Genomic DNA, 17,753 nt, shown 5'->3' on the forward strand with positions numbered 1-17,753 from the left:
AAATCATACATACCGATGTGTGTGGTCCAATGAGCGTAGAGGCATGCGGCGGATATCGTTATTTTCTCACCTTCACTGACGATTTAAGTAGATATGGTTATGTCTACTTGATGAAGCACAAGTCTGAAACATTTGAAAAGTTCAAGCAATTTCAGAGTGAAGTGGAAAATCATCGTAACAAGAAGATCAAGTTCCTACGGTCTGATCGTGGGGGTGAATATCTGAGTTTCGAGTTTAGGTGCTCACTTAAGACAATGTGGAATTGTTTCGCAGTTAACACCGCCTGGAACACCACAGCGTAATGGTGTGTCCGAACGTCGTAATCGTACTTTGTTAGAGATGGTGCGATCTATGATGTCTCTTAGTGATTTGCCGTTATCATTTTGGGGTTATGCATTAGAAACAGTTGCATTCACTTTAAACAGGGCACCATCAAAATCCGTTGAGACGACACCATACGAACTGTGGTATGGCAAAAGGCCAAAGTTGTCGTTTCTTAAAGTTTGGGGATGTGATGCTTATGTCAAAAAGCTTCAGCCTGAAAAGCTGGAACCCAAAGCGGAAAAATGCGTCTTCATAGGTTACCCAAAAGAGACAGTTGGGTACACCTTCTATCTCAAATCCGAGGGCAAAGTGTTTGTTGCTAAAAACGGAGCTTTTCTCGAGAAGGAGTTTCTCTCGAGAGAATTGAGTGGGAGGAAGATAGAACTTGACGAGGTTGTCGAACCTCTCATCCCTCTGGATGGTGGCGCAGGGCAAGGGGAAACCTCTGTCGTTGCGACGCCGGTTGAGGAGGAAGTTAATGATGATGATCATGAAACTCCAGTTCAAGTTTCTGTTGAACCACGCAGGTCGACGAGATCACGCGCTGCTCCAAAGTGGTACGGTAATCCCGTCTTATCAATCATGTTGTTAGACAACAATGAACCTGCAAATTATGAAGAAGCAATGGTGGGCCCAGATTCCAACAAATGGCTAGAGGCCATGAAGTCCGAGATAGGATCCATGTATGAGAACAAAGTGTGGACTTTGGAGATACTACCTGAGGGCCGCAAGGCTATTCAGAACAAATGGATCTTTAAGAAGAAGACGGACGCTGACGGTAATGTGACCGTTTATAAAGCTCGACTTGTGGCAAAGGGTTTTTCACAAGTTCCACGAGTTGACTACGATGAGACTTTCTCACCCGTAGCGATGCATAAGTCCGTTAGAATCATGTTAGCAATAGCTGCATTTTTCGATTATGAAATCTGGCAGATGGATGTCAAAACGGCATGCCTTAACGGTTTCCTTAAGGAAGAATTGTATATGATGCAACCCGAAGGTTTTGTCGATCCTAAAAATGCTGACAAGGTGTGCAAGCTCCAGCGATCCATTTATGGACTGGTGCAAGCATCTCGGAGTTGGAACAAGCGCTTTGATGAGGTGATCAAAGCATTTGGGTTTATACAAGTGGTTGGAGAATCTTGTATTTACAACAAAGTGAGTGGGAGCTCTGTGGCATTTCTAATATTATATGTGGATGACATATTACTGATTGGAAACAACGTAGAGCTTTTGGAGAGCATAAAAGGTTACTTGAATAAAAGTTTCTCTATGAAGGACCTAGGAGAAGCTGCTTACATTCTAGGCATTAAGATCTATAGGGATAGATCAAAACGCGTGATAGGACTTTCACAAAGCACATACCTTGATAAAGTTTTGAAGAGGTTCAAAATGGAACAGTCCAAGAAAGGGTTCTTGCCAGTTTTACAAGGTACGAGATTGAGTAAGACTCAGTGCCCAGCAACTGATGAAGATAGAGAGCATATGCGCTCCGTCCCCTATGCTTCAGCCATAGGTTCTATCATGTATGCGATGCTGTGCACTAGACCGGATGTTAGCCTGGCCATAAGTATGGCAGGTAGGTTCCAGAGTAATCCAGGAGTGGATCACTGGACAGCGGTCAAGAATATCCTGAAGTACCTGAAAAGGACTAAGGAGATGTTTCTCGTATATGGAGGTGACGAAGAGCTCGCCGTAAAAGGTTACGTCGATGCAAGCTTTGACACAGATCCGGACGACTCTAAGTCGCAAACCGGATACGTATTTATTCTTAATGGGGGTGCAGTAAGCTGGTGCAGTTCCAAGCAAAGCGTCGTAGCAGATTCTACATGTGAAGCGGAGTACATGGCTGCCTCGGAGGCGGCTAAGGAGGGTGTCTGGATGAAGCAGTTCATGACGGATCTTGGAGTGGTGCCAAGTGCACTGGATCCAATAACCTTGTTCTGTGACAACACGGGTGCCATTGCCTTAGCAAAGGAACCACGGTTTCACAAGAAGACCAGACACATCAAACGACGCTTCAACCTCATCCGCGACTACGTCGAGGAAGAGGGTATAAATATATGCAAAGTGCACACGGATCTGAATGTAGCAGACCCGCTCACTAAACCTCTTCCACGGCCAAAACATGATCGACACCAGAACTGTATGGGTGTTAGATTTATTACAATGTAATTCACATGGTGATGTGAGGGCTAGATTATTGACTCTAGTGCAAGTGGGAGACTGTTGGAATTATGCCCTAGAGGCAATAATAAATATAGTTATTATTATAATTCCTCTATCAAGATAATCATTTATTATCCATGCTATAATTGTATTGAATGAAGACTCATTTACATGTGTGGATACATAGACAAAACACCGTCCCTAGCAAGCCTCTAGTTGGCTAGCCAGTTGATCAAAGATAGTCAGTGTCTTCTGATTATGAACAAGGTGTTGTTGCTTGATAACTGGATCACGTCATTAGGAGAATCACGTGATGGACTAGACCCAAACTAATAGACGTAGCATGTTGATCGTGTCATTTTGTTGCTACTGTTTTCTGCGTGTCAAGTATTTATTCCTATGACCATGAGATCATATAACTCACTGACACCGGAGGAATGCTTTGTGTGTATCAAACGTCGCAACGTAACTGGGTGACTATAAAGATGCTCTACAGGTATCTCCGAAGGTGTTATTTGAGTTAGTATGGATCAAGACTGGGATTTGTCACTCCGTGTGACGGAGAGGTATCTCGGGGCCCACTCGGTAATACAACATCACACACAAGCCTTGCAAGCAATGTAACTTAGTGTAAGTTGCGGGATCCTGTATTACGGAACGAGTAAAGAGACTTGCCGGTAAACGAGATTGAAATAGGTATGCGGATACTGACGATCGAATCTCGGGCAAGTAACATACCGAAGGACAAAGGGAATGACATACGGGATTATACGAATCCTTGGCACTGAGGTTCAAACGATAAGATCTTCGTAGAATATGTAGGATCCAATATGGACATCCAGGTCCCGCTATTGGATATTGACCGAGGAGTCTCTCGGGTCATGTCTACATAGTTCTCGAACCCGCAGGGTCTGCACACTTAAGGTTCGACGTTGTTTTATCCGTATTTGAGTTATATGGTTGGTTACCGAATGTTGTTCGGAGTCCCAAATGAGATTACGGACGTCACGAGGGTTTCCGGAATGGTCCGGAAACAAAGATTGATATGTAGGATGACCTCATTTGATTACCGGAAGGTTTTCGGAGTTACCGGGAATGTACCGGGAATGACGAATGGGTTCCGGGAGTTCACCGGGGGGGGAACCTGTTGGAAATATGCCCTAGAGGCAATAATAAATTAGTTATTATTATATTTCTTAGTTCATGATAATCGTTTATTATCCATGCTATAATTGTATTGATTGGAAACACAATACTTGTGTGGATACATAGACAAAACACTGTCCCTAGTAAGCCTCTAGTTGACTAGCTCGTTAATCAAAGATGGTCAAGGTTTCCTGGCCATAGGCAAGTGTTGTCACTTGATAACGGGATCACATCATTAGGAGAATCATGTGATGGACTAGACCCAAACTAATAGACGTAGCATGTTGATCGTGTCATTTTGTTGCTACTGTTTTCTGCGTGTCAAGTATTTGTTCCTATGACCATGAGATCATATAACTCACGGACACCGGAGGAATGCTTTGTGTGTATCAAACGTCGCAACGTAACTGGGTGACTATAAAGATGCTCTACAGGTATCTCCGAAGGTGTTCGTTGAGTTAGTATGGATCAAGACTGGGATTTGTCACTCCGTGTGACGGAGAGGTATCTCGGGGCCCACTCGGTAATACAACATCACACACAAGCCTTGCAAGCAATGTAACTTAGCGTAAGTTGCGGGATCTTGTATTACGAAACGAGTAAAGAGACTTGCTGGTAAACGAGATTGAAATAGGTATGCGGATACTGACGATCGAATCTCGGGCAAGTAACATACCGAAGGACAAAGGGAATGACATACGGGATTATATGAATCCTTGGCACTGAGGTTCAAACGATAAGATCTTCGTAGAATATGTAGGATCCAATATGGGCATCCAGGTCCCGCTATTGGATATTGACCGAGGAGTCTCTCGGGTCATGTCTACATAGTTCTCGAACCCGCAGGGTCTGCACACTTAAGGTTCGATGTTGTTTTATGCGTATTTGAGTTATATGGTTGGTTACCGAATGTTGTTCGGAGTCCCGGATGAGATCCAGGACGTCACGAGGAGCTCCGGAATGGTCCGGAGGTAAAGATTGATATATAGGAAGTCCTGTTTTGGTCACCGGAAAAGTTTCGGGCTCATCGGTAGTGTACCGGGAGTGCCGGGAGGGGTGCCGGGGACCATCGGGAGGGGTGTCACGCCCCAAGGGGTCTCATGGGCTATGGGAAGAGATAAACCAGCCCCTAGTGGGCTGGAATAAGTTCCCACTAAGGCCCATAAGGTTTGAGAAGGAAAAAACACAAGGTGGAAAGAGTTTCCAAGTGGGAAGGTGGAATCCTACTCCAAGTAGGATTGGAGTAGGACTCCTCCACCTCCAATTTCGGCCAACCCTTGAGGGTTTGAGGCTGCCTCTTCCCTCCCCCTCCATCCTATATATACTAAGGTATTAGGGCTGATTTGAGACAACTTTTGCCACGGCAGCCCGACCACATACCTCCATAGTTTTTCCTCTAGATCGCGTTTCTGCGGAGCTCGGGCGGAGCCCTGCTGAGACGAGATCATCACCAACCTCCGGAGCGCCGTCACGCTGCCGGAGAACTCTTCTACCTCTCCGTCTCTCTTGCTGGATCAAGAAGGCCGAGATCATCGTCGAGCTGTACGTGTGCTGAACGCGGAGGTGCCGTCCGTTCGGTACTAGATCGTGGGACTGATCGCGGGATTGTTCGCGGGGCGGATCGAGGGACGTGAGGACGTTCCACTACATCAACCGCGTTCTCTAACGCTTCTGCTGTATGATCTACAAGGGTACGTAGATCACTCATCCCCTCTCGTAGATGGACATCACCATGATAGGTCTTCGTGCGCGTAGGAAAATTTTTGTTTCCCATGCGACGTTCCCCAACAGTGGCATCATGAGCTAGGTTCATGCGTAGATGTCTTCTCGAGTAGAACACAAAAGGTTTTGTGGGCGGTGATGTGCGTTTTGCTGCCCTCCTTAGTCTTTTCTTGATTCCGCGGTATTGTTGGATTGAAGCGGCTTGGACCGACATTACTCGTACGCTTACGAGAGACTGGTTTCATCGTTACGAGTAACCCCCTTTGCTCAAAGATGACTGGCAAGTGACGGTTTCTCCAACTTTAGTTGAATCGGATTTAACCGAGGAGGTCCTTGGATGAGGTTAAATAGCAACTCATATATCTCCGTTGTGGTGCTTGCGTAAGTAAGATGCGATCCTACTAGATACCCTTGGTCACCACGTAAAACATGCAACAACAAAATTAGAGGACGTCTAACTTGTTTTTGCAGGGTATGATTGTGATGTGATATGGCCAACGATGTGATGTGATATATTGGATGTATGAGATGATCATGTTGTAATAGAAATATCGACTTGCACGTCGATGGTACGGCAACCGGCAGGAGCCATAGGGTTGTCTTTATACTAACATATGTGCTTGCAGATGCGTTTACTATTTTGCTAGGATGTAGCTTTAGTAGTAATAGCATAAGTAGCACGACAACCCCGATGGCAACACGTTGATGGATGATCATGGTGTGGCGCCGGTGACAAGAAGATCGTGCCGGTGCTTTGGTGATGGAGATCAAGAAGCACGTGATGATGGCCATATCATGTCACTTATGAATTGCATGTGATGTTAATCCTTTTATGCACCTTATTTTGCTTAGAACGACGGTAGCATTATGAGGTGATCTCTCACTAAAATTTCAAGACGAAATTGTGTTCTCCCCGACTGTGCACCGTTGCGACAGTTCTTCGTTTCGAGACACCACGTGATGATCGGGTGTGATAGACTCAACGTTCACATACAACGGGTGCAAAACAGTTGCACACGCAGAACACTCGGGTTAAGCTTGACGAGCCTAGCATGTGCAGACATGGCCTCGGAACACATGAGACCGAAAGGTCGAGCATGAATCGTATAGTTGATATGATTAGCATAGGGATGCTTACCACTGAAACTGTTCTCGACTCACGTGATGATCGGACTTGAGATAGTGGATTTGGATCATGTACCACTCAAATGACTAGAGAGATGTACTTTTTGAGTGGGAGTTCTTAAGTAATATGATTAATTGAACTAATTGTCATGAACATAGTCTAATGGTCTTTGCGAATTACGATGTAGCTTGCGCTATAGCTCTACTGTTTTTTATGTTCCTAGAGAAAATTTAGTTGAAAATTGATAGTAGCAAACTTTGCAGACTGGGTCTGTAAAACCGAGGATTGTCCTCGTTGCTGCACAGAAGGATTATGTCCTTAATGCACCACTCAGTGTGCTGCACCTCGAGCGTCGTCTGTGGATGCTATGAACATCCGACATACACGTTTCTGATGACTACATGATAGTTCAGTGCAAGATACTTAATGGCTTAGAAGCAAGGCGCCGAAAACGTTGTAAAACGTCACGGAACATAATTGATGTTCCGAAGAGATGAAATTGTGATTTCATGCTTGTGCCCTTGTTAAGAGGTACGAGACCTCCAAACAAGATTCTTTGTCCACAAAGTAAAGGAGAAAAGCTCAATCGTTGAGCGTGTGCTCAAATTGTCTGAGTACGACAATCACTTGAATCAGGTGGGAGTTAATCTTCCAGATGAGATAGTGATGGTTCTCCAAAGTCACTGCCACCAAGCTATGAGAGCTTCGTGATGAACTATAACATATCAAGGATAGATACAATGATCCTTGAGCGATTTGTGATGTTTTGACACTGCGAAAGTAGAAATCAAAAAGGAGCATCAATAGTTGATGGTTAGTAAAACCACTAAGTTTCAAGAAAGGCGAGGGCTAGAAGGGATACTTCGTGAAACAGCAAAACAGTTGCTGCACTAATGAAGAGACCCAAGACTAAACCCAAACCCGAGACTAAGTGCTTCTCTAATGAGGGGAACAGTCATTGAGGCGGAGCAACTCTAGATACTTGGTAGATAAGAAGGCTGGCAAAAGTCGAAAGAAGTGTATTTGATATACATGATGTTGATGTGTACATTACTAGTACTCCTAGTAGCACGAGGGTATTGGATACCGGTTCGGTTGCTAAGTGATTAGTGACGCGAAATGAAAGCTACGGCATAAACGGAGACTAGCTAAAGGCGAGGTGACGATACGTGTTGGAAGTGTTTCCAAGATTGATATGATCAAACGTCGCACGCTCCCTCTACCATCGGGATTGGTGTTAAACCTAAATAATTGTTATTTGGTGCTTGCGTTAAGCATGAACATGATTGGATCGTGTTTATTGCAATACGATTATTCATTTAAAGAGAATAATAGTTACTCTATTTTCTTGAATAATCACCTTCAATGGTTTATTGAATCTCGATCGTAGTGTTACACATGTTCATGATATTGGTGCCAAAAGATACGAGTTGATGATGATAGTACCACTTACTTGTGGCACTGCCGCTTGAGTCATGTTAGTATAAATTGCATGAAGAGGCTCCATGCTGATGGATCTTTGTACTCACCTGATTTCGAATCACTAGTGACATGCGAATGATACCACATGAGCAAGGCCTTGTTTTCATTGAGATGAAATAAGATAGTAACTTGTTGGAAGTGATACATTTTGATGTATGCAGTCCAATGGGTGCTGAGGCACGCAGTGGATATCATTATGTTCTTACTTCACTGACGATTTGAGTAGATACAGGAGTATTTACTTAATGAATCACAAGTCTAAAATGTTGAAAAGTTCAATTCCGTTTTAGAGTGAAGTTCGTCGTAACAAGAGGATAAACTGTCTACGATATGATCATGGAAATGAATATCTGAGTTACGAGTTTTTGGTACACAGTTAAGACAATGTGGAAATTGTTTCACAGTTCATGCCACCTGGAACATCATAGTGTGATGATGTGTCTGAACGTCATAGCCACGCACTATTTAGTATGGTGCATACTGTGATGTCTCTTATCGAATTACCACTATCGTTTATGGGTTATGCATTAGAGACAACCGCATTCACTTTAAATAGGGCACCGCGTATTTCCGTTGAGATGACACAGTATAGACTGAGGTTTGGAGAAAACTAAACTGTCGTTTCTTGAAAGTTTGGGGCTTCGACACTTATGTGAAAAAGTTTCAGTCTGATAAGCTCGAACCCAAAGCGGATAAATGCATCTTCATAGGATATCCAAAACAGTTGGGTACATCTCCTATCTCAGATCCGAAAGCAAAGTGTTTGTTTATAGAAACGGATCCTTTCTCGAGGAAAGGTTTCTCTCGAAAGAATTGAGTGGGAGGGTAGTAGAACTTGATGAGGTTATTGAACCATCACTTCAACCAGTGTGTAGCAGGGCGCAGGAAGTTGTTCCTGTGGCGCCTACACCAATTGAAGTGGAAGCTGATGATGGTGATCATCAAGCATCGGATCAAGTTACTACAAACCTCGTAGGTCGACAAGGTCGCGTACTGCTGCAGAGTAGTACGGTAACCCTGTCTTGGAGGTCATGTTGTTGAGAAACAGTGAACCTACGAGTTATGGAGAAAGCGATGGTGGGCCCAGATTCCGACAAATGGCTGCAAGCCATAAAATCCGAGAGAGGATCCATGTGTGAAAACAAAGTGTAGACTTTGGTAGAACTACTTGATGGTCATAGGACTATTGAGTAAAAATGGATATTTAAAAGAAGACAGACAATGATGGTGATAAGTCACTATTAAGAAAAGCTCGACTTGTCGCAAAGATGTTTTCGACAAGATCAAACAGTTGACTATGATGATACTTTCTCACTCGTAGCGATGCTAAAGGTCTGTTGGAATTATGTTAGTAGTTGCTGCATTATTTATGAAATATTGCACGTAGGATGTCAAAACATTGTTTCCTCGACGGTTTCCTTGAGCAAACATTGTATGAGATACAACCATGAGGTTTTGTCGATCCTAAGGATACTAACAAGTATGCAAGCTCCAGCGATCCTTCAATGGACTGGTGCAAGCATCTCGGAGTTGGAATAAGCACTTTGATGAGATGATCAAAGATTTTGGGTTTGTACAAGGTTTATGAGAAACTTGTATTTCCAAAGAAGTGAGTGGGAGCACTATAGAATTTCTGATAAGTATATGTGGTTGACATATTGTGGATCAGAAGTAATGTAGAATTTCTGTAAAGCATACAAGGTTGTTTGAAAGGAGTTTTCAAAGGAATACCTGGATTGAGCTACTTGAACGTTGAGCATCAAAGATCTATGGAGATAGATCGAAAGCGCTTAATGGAAGTTTCAACAAGATGCATGCCTTGACAAGTTTTTGAAGGAGTTCAAAATAGACCAGCAAAGAAGGAGTTCTTGGTTGCGTTGTGAGGTGTGAATTTGAGTAAGACTCAAAACCCGACCACGGCAGAATAAAGAGAATAAGACGAAGGTCGTCTTCTATGCCTTAGCCGTAGAATCTAAAGTATGCCATGCTGTGTACCGCACCTGATATGTGCCTTGACTCAAAATATGTTGAGAGGTACAGAGAGTGATCCATGATTGAATCACTAGCAGCGGTCAAAATTTATCCTTAGTAACTAATGGACTAAGGGATTTTTCTCGATTATGGAGGTGGTTAAAGAGTTTGTCGTAAAAGGTTACGTCGATGCAAGCTTTGACACTAATCCGAATAACTATGAGTAGTGAAACGGATTCGTATAGTGGAGTAGATATTTGGAGCATTTCCGAATAGCACGTAGTAGCAGCATCTATAAGATGACATAAAGATTTGTAAAGGACGCACGGATCTGAAAGTTTCAGAACCGTTGACTAAAACCTCTCTCACAAGCAAGACATGATCAGACCCCATAACTATATGGGTGTTGGATTCGTTGGAATCACATGGTGATGTGAACTAGATTATTGACTCTAGTGCAAGTGGGAGACTGTTGGAAATATGCCCTAGAGGCAATAATAAATTAGTTATTATTATATTTCTTAGTTCATGATAATCGTTTATTATCCATGCTATAATTGTATTGATTGGAAACACAATACTTGTGTGGATACATAGACAAAACACTGTCCCTAGTAAGCCTCTAGTTGACTAGCTCGTTAATCAAAGATGGTCAAGGTTTCCTGGCCATAGGCAAGTGTTGTCACTTGATAACGGGATCACATCATTAGGAGAATCATGTGATGGACTAGACCCAAACTAATAGACGTAGCATGTTGATCGTGTCATTTTGTTGCTACTGTTTTCTGCGTGTCAAGTATTTGTTCCTATGACCATGAGATCATATAACTCACGGACACCGGAGGAATGCTTTGTGTGTATCAAACGTCGCAACGTAACTGGGTGACTATAAAGATGCTCTACAGGTATCTCCGAAGGTGTTCGTTGAGTTAGTATGGATCAAGACTGGGATTTGTCACTCCGTGTGACGGAGAGGTATCTCGGGGCCCACTCGGTAATACAACATCACACACAAGCCTTGCAAGCAATGTAACTTAGCGTAAGTTGCGGGATCTTGTATTACGAAACGAGTAAAGAGACTTGCTGGTAAACGAGATTGAAATAGGTATGCGGATACTGACGATCGAATCTCGGGCAAGTAACATACCGAAGGACAAAGGGAATGACATACGGGATTATATGAATCCTTGGCACTGAGGTTCAAACGATAAGATCTTCGTAGAATATGTAGGATCCAATATGGGCATCCAGGTCCCGCTATTGGATATTGACCGAGGAGTCTCTCGGGTCATGTCTACATAGTTCTCGAACCCGCAGGGTCTGCACACTTAAGGTTCGATGTTGTTTTATGCGTATTTGAGTTATATGGTTGGTTACCGAATGTTGTTCGGAGTCCCGGATGAGATCCAGGACGTCACGAGGAGCTCCGGAATGGTCCGGAGGTAAAGATTGATATATAGGAAGTCCTGTTTTGGTCACCGGAAAAGTTTCGGGCTCATCGGTAGTGTACCGGGAGTGCCGGGAGGGGTGCCGGGGACCATCGGGAGGGGTGTCACGCCCCAAGGGGTCTCATGGGCTATGGGAAGAGATAAACCAGCCCCTAGTGGGCTGGAATAAGTTCCCACTAAGGCCCATAAGGTTTGAGAAGGAAAAAACACAAGGTGGAAAGAGTTTCCAAGTGGGAAGGTGGAATCCTACTCCAAGTAGGATTGGAGTAGGACTCCTCCACCTCCAATTTCGGCCAACCCTTGAGGGTTTGAGGCTGCCTCTTCCCTCCCCCTCCATCCTATATATACTAAGGTATTAGGGCTGATTTGAGACAACTTTTGCCACGGCAGCCCGACCACATACCTCCATAGTTTTTCCTCTAGATCGCGTTTCTGCGGAGCTCGGGCGGAGCCCTGCTGAGACGAGATCATCACCAACCTCCGGAGCGCCGTCACGCTGCCGGAGAACTCTTCTACCTCTCCGTCTCTCTTGCTGGATCAAGAAGGCCGAGATCATCGTCGAGCTGTACGTGTGCTGAACGCGGAGGTGCCGTCCGTTCGGTACTAGATCGTGGGACTGATCGCGGGATTGTTCGCGGGGCGGATCGAGGGACGTGAGGACGTTCCACTACATCAACCGCGTTCTCTAACGCTTCTGCTGTACGATCTACAAGGGTACGTAGATCACTCATCCCCTCTCGTAGATGGACATCACCATGATAGGTCTTCGTGCGCGTAGGAAAATTTTTGTTTCCCATGCGACGTTCCCCAACAGAACCCACCCCGGGGAAGCCCATAGGCCTTGGGGGGGACACACCAGCCCTTAGTGGGCTGGTGGGACAGCCCACAAGTGGTCTATGCACCAAGAGAAGAAAAATCAAGAGGAAAAGAAAAAAAAAGGGAGGAGGTGGGAAGGGAGGAGGACTCCCTCCCACCAAACCTAGTCCAACTCGGTTTGGGGGGGAGAGTCCTCCCCCTTGGCTCGGCCGACCCCCTTGAGGGTCCTTGGACCCCAAGGCAAGGCCCCCTCCCTCCCACCTATATATACGGAGGTTTTAGGGCTGATTTGAGACGACTTTTCCACGGCAGCCCGACCACATACCTCCACGGTTTTTCCTCTAGATCGCGTTTCTGCGGAGCTCGAGCGGAGCCCTGCTGAGACAAGGTCATCACCAACCTCCGGTGCGCCGTCACGCTGCCGGAGAACTCTTCTACCTCTCCGTCTCTCTTGCTGGATCAAGAAGGCCGAGATCATCGTCGAGCTGTACGTGTGCTGAACGTGGAGGTGCCGTCCGTTCGGTACTAGATCGTGGGACTGATCGCGGGATTGTTCGCGGGGCGGATCGAGGGACGTGAGGACGTTCCACTACATCAACCGCGTTCTCTAACGCTTCTGTTGTACAGTCTACAAGGGTACGTAGATCACTCATCCCCTCTCGTAGATGGACATCACCATGATAGGTCTTCGTGCGCGTAGGAAATTTTTTGTTTCCCATGCGACGTTCCCCAACACTTCTTCCCGTTCGACTGTGAGAACAGTGCTGACAACTTGATTTGTATCTGCGATGTAAAGAAGAAGGGGTTCTTTACTGAGCGGAGCAGTAAGAACCGGCTGGGTGGAAAGTAGGACTTTGAGGTCGTCGAATGCGATTTGGGCTTCGTGTGTCCACTCGAAAGTATCTGATTTCTTCATGAGTCGGTACAGAGGAAGTGAGTTCTCGCCGAGTCGCCTGATAAACCTGCTCAAAGCCGCTAGGCAACCTGTGAGTCTTTGAACATCGTGTATTCTGTCCGGCCGCTCCATTCGGACGATGGTCCTTTTCGGGGTTGACATCGATCCCTCGTTCGGAAACGAAGAAACCGAGTAACTTTCTGCTGGGAACGCCGAATGAACACTTGGCTGGGTTGAGCTTGATATCGTACCTACGAAGGTTGGCGAATGTTTCTGCCAAGTCAGTCAGCAGGTCGGAACCTTTGCGTGACTTGACTACGATATCATCCATATACGCCTCCACATTCCGAACGATCTGGTCGAGGAGGCATTTTTGGATCATGCGCATAAAGGTTGCTCCTGCATTCTTCAAACCAAATGGCATAGTGATGTAGCAGAAGCACCCGAATGGGGTGATGAAGGCTGTTTTTAATTCATCGGGTCCATATAGACGGATATGATGATAGCCCGAGTAGGCATCATGGAATGACAAACGCTCGCAACCCGCAGTCGAATCGACAATTTGATCGATGCGGGGGAGCGAAAAATGGTCTTTCGGGCAACCTTATTGAGATGCTTGAAGTCGATGCACATTCAGAGCGACTTGTCTTTCTTGGGCACCATGACAACATTGGCGAGCCACTCGGAGTGGTGTACCTCGCGAATGAAGTTGGCTGCCAAAAGCTTAGCCACCTCTTCTCTGATTGCCTTCCTCTTGTGCGCGGCGGACCGACGCAGGCGTTCTCGGACAGGCCGAGCGGCGGGATCCACATGCAGTCGGTGCTCACCCAACTCCCTGGGTACACCTGGCATGTCAGCGGGCTTCCATGCGAAGATGTCCCAGTTGTCACAGAGGAATTGGATGAGCTCGGCTTCCTATTTAGGGTCGAGGGTGGTGGAGATGTTCGTCGGGGCAGCGGTGTTGTCAGTCGGGTGGATGCTAACCTTCTTCGTCTCTCCCGCCGACTGGAATGCGGACTCCGAAGCTGGCTTCTTCGAACGCATCAAGTCGGCGGGGTCGACTATTTTCTTGTACTCGTCAAGCTCGAGGACAGCCATCTGTTGATCAGCGATCCTCGATCCCTGCTGCAGACACTCCTCGGCCCGCTGCCGATTGCCGGTGATAGTGATCACACCTTTTGGGCCTGGCATCTTCAGCTTCAGGTACACGTAACATGGACGGGCCATGAAACACGCATACGCCGGGCGGCCCAGAATTGCATGGTACGCACTCTGGAAGTCCACCACCTCGAACGTCAGCTTTTCCTTGCGGAAGTTCTTGTCCGAGCCGAAGACGACATCCAACGCGATCTGGCCGAGTGACTTGGCCTTTCGTCCAGGGACGACTCCATGGAACTGCATGCTGCTCTCGCTAAGTTTGGACATCGGAATGCCCATCCCCTTGAGAGTGTCAGCGTACATGATGTTCAAGCCACTGCCGCCGTCCATGAGGACTTTGCGCAGTCGGACTCCTTCCACCACCGGGTCGACAACCAGAGCCTGTCTCCCTGGGGTAGGTACGTGCGCTGGATGATCCAACTGGTCAAAGGTGATCACAGTCTGAGACCATTTGAGGAACGTGGGGTTGGTCGGCGTGGCCATGTTCACCTCCCTGTTCACCAGCTTCAGTCGACTCTTGCTCTCAACGTCAGCAAAAATCATCAGTGTTGCATGGACTTGGGGGAACGGATCCTCCTTGTCCTCCTCATCCTGTTCATTGTCCTTTTCACTCGGCTGCCCTTCGCCGAACCCCTGGATCAGGAGACGACATCGCCGAGTGGTATGCTTCAAAAATATGGCGTTGCCCTCTTCATACATCTTCGTGTGAATTGGACATGGCTGGTCCACGATGTGGTTTCTGAACTGCTTCTTCTTGGGGGTGAACTGAGCCTTCCCCTTGCCCTTGAATTTGGCATTGGTAACGGCTGCGGCCTCTGCGTGCGGAGTGGACGGAGCTTTCTGCTTCTGCTTCCGAGTGCTGTTCCCATCTCCATCGGCGAATGCTTTGTGCTTGCCACTACGAATGCGGTCCTCTTCTTCGCCATTTGCATAGCATGCCGCTATCTCCATCATCTTACTCATGGAGATGTCGCATGTTCGACCGAACTTCAGGTACAGATCTCTGTACCGCACGCCTGCCTTGAAGGCGCAGACTGCTTGGTGCTCTGTGACGTTCTCCATCGTGTGGTAGAGGGTCGTCCAACGCTGAATGAAATCGCGCAGGGGCTCATTCTGCTTCTGGACACAGTGCTGGAGCTCCACGAGACCAGCAGGGCGTTTGCACGTCCCTTCGAAGGTCCTGGTGAAGACTCGGGCCAGATCTGCCCAGCTGTAGATGCTTGAGGGAGCCAACTGGTTCAGCCACGCTCGTGCCGAGCCGTCGAGCATGAGAGGGAGGTGTTTCATGGCGACGTGGTCGTCCCCTCCTCCGATCTGGACTGCCACTCGGTAGTCGTCCAGCCACGTTTCTGGCTTGGATTCTCTTGTAAACTTGTTGATCCCCATCGCCAATCGGAAGTTGGGAGGGATGTCAGCCGAATAGATGGCTCGACTGAAACACTCGGGACCAGAGACGATGGTCCTGCTTCCACTCGGACGGTCCACATCGTGGCCATCGTGGTGGGCCCGGCCCCTGTCGACCCTCCTTTGGGCGATATGCCCCCTCGCGTCGGGCCTTGGATCATTAGTGTCACCGACTGAACGCTGGTCATCATGATGTCGGGGCCCGTAGGGCCGACCCCGCGGAGGGGTGCGTGAACGGCGACGATCTTCGGGATTCATGGAACGGATGCCCCCTGTGTCGCTGATGAGAACCGGGGCTGTGAACTGACCGATGCGTGTTCGCGTGAACAGAACTATTGTGGATCCTGTTGTGCGACTGGGAGACCGCCGAATTTTGCTGCTGCGCCGTGTGCAATAGGGCACGGATTTGCTCGATCCCTCTGCCAGCCTCTGAATCAGTCGACTGGAGGGAATCGGCTATCTTGGCGGCGCCAGCCAGGTTGAGGACGGTGTGCGGAACACCTCCATGTTGCTCCACCGAGTGTGCCGACTGGCAGAACGGCGGGGCTGACGGCGAGCGCCGGATGTCTCGCCGACCTCGTGCTCGTTCCGGCCGGTCCGGCGGGGACTTTCATGGGAGTTGGCCATGTGCACTTTGGCTGCAGGTCCGCGACCCAAGTACTCGCAAGGAAACTCAGTCGGAACTGAGTCCGAGCGCTGGGACGGCGGCGCCACTACAACCGACTCTAGGACTGCCACTTGTGAGGACGCGCGCTGGTGCGCGTGGGCGTGTTGCACCCAACGCTGGAGCCGCGGACCGCGGGACCGCTTATTGCGGCGTGTGACGGTGGCGTAGGTCGACACCGGAGCCGACTGCTGAAGAAGAAGGACACCGCGGGCGCCGGCACGGAAGTGCGTAGCCCCACGACTGGGGAGCGCCTCGACGTCGAGAGGGGCGTCCCGAAGCCATGCCGAATCGTCGATGATGAAGGAGAGAGCACCGAAGAGGATCTCGTGACCCATGCTCAGATCTCCACCGGATGACATGATGAAAAGATGTAGTCGCAAACTCGCCGGAAGTCGCTTAGACGCCTACCCCACGGTGGGCGCCAACTATCGTGGGTATAAGTGTGACAGTAGATGTGTAGGGTACAAAAGGATGGGCAGAGCCTTAGCTACGGCGAGGTTGTATGAGTTCAGGGCCCTCTAGGGTGGAGGTAAAAGCCCTACGTCTCAGTGCTCTTGGGAGCTTGTTGTCGAGTGGAATATGGATTACAGTGAATTGCTAACCCCTGCACCAGTGGGGAAGGGCGGCTTATATAGAGTGCGCTACCCTTCATAACGGTTCGGTGCACAGGGGTGGAGTAGTGGCGAATAACTGCATACGTTACAGGTAACGTATGTCTTAAATGCTAATAAAGGTACATGGAAACGTATGACCGTTGCCCTCCAGGGGGGTTACGATGTACAGAGTGGAATCCAGTCGGTAAGTTTGATACGCTCCGAATGCTCATCTCCGACTGGATGATGTAGGAATTGTCACCGACTGGATGATGGGAAGTCCTTAATTCAGTCGGAATTGACTAAGGGCCTTATCCCTTATGAAGGGTAGTCCTTGGATAGGACCCATTGGGCAGGCCTATGACCCTACCCTAGGACTATAACCCCATCAGCTAGCCTCTCTAGTACCGCGCAATTTTCGCCGGTGCACAAACCCACCATATGCCTTCCTCAAAACAGCTACCATACCTACCTACTATGGAATTTTCATAGCCATTCCGAGATATATTGCATGCAACTCCCACCATTCTGTCTCATGAGTGCTGCCACTCTCATATTGCCATTGAATGATCGTAAGATAGCTAGCGAGATGTTTCAACGTCATACGCCAAGCTAGACCGTTGCACATCCCGGTACACTGCCGAAGGCATTTCCTATTGAGTCATCATCGTTCTAAGCTTTGAGTTGTGAGTAAATAGAAGTGTGATGATCGTCATTATTAGAGCATTGTCCTATGTGAGGAAAATAAAAAAAGAGGCCAAAGTTTCCCACATAAAAAAGAGAAAAAAAGAGGCCGAAGAGCCCAAATAAAAAAAGAGAGAAAAAGAGAGAA

Source organism: Hordeum vulgare, chromosome 1H, assembly GCF_904849725.1.
Source record: "Hordeum vulgare subsp. vulgare chromosome 1H, MorexV3_pseudomolecules_assembly, whole genome shotgun sequence".
NCBI lineage: Eukaryota > Viridiplantae > Streptophyta > Magnoliopsida > Poales > Poaceae > Hordeum > Hordeum vulgare.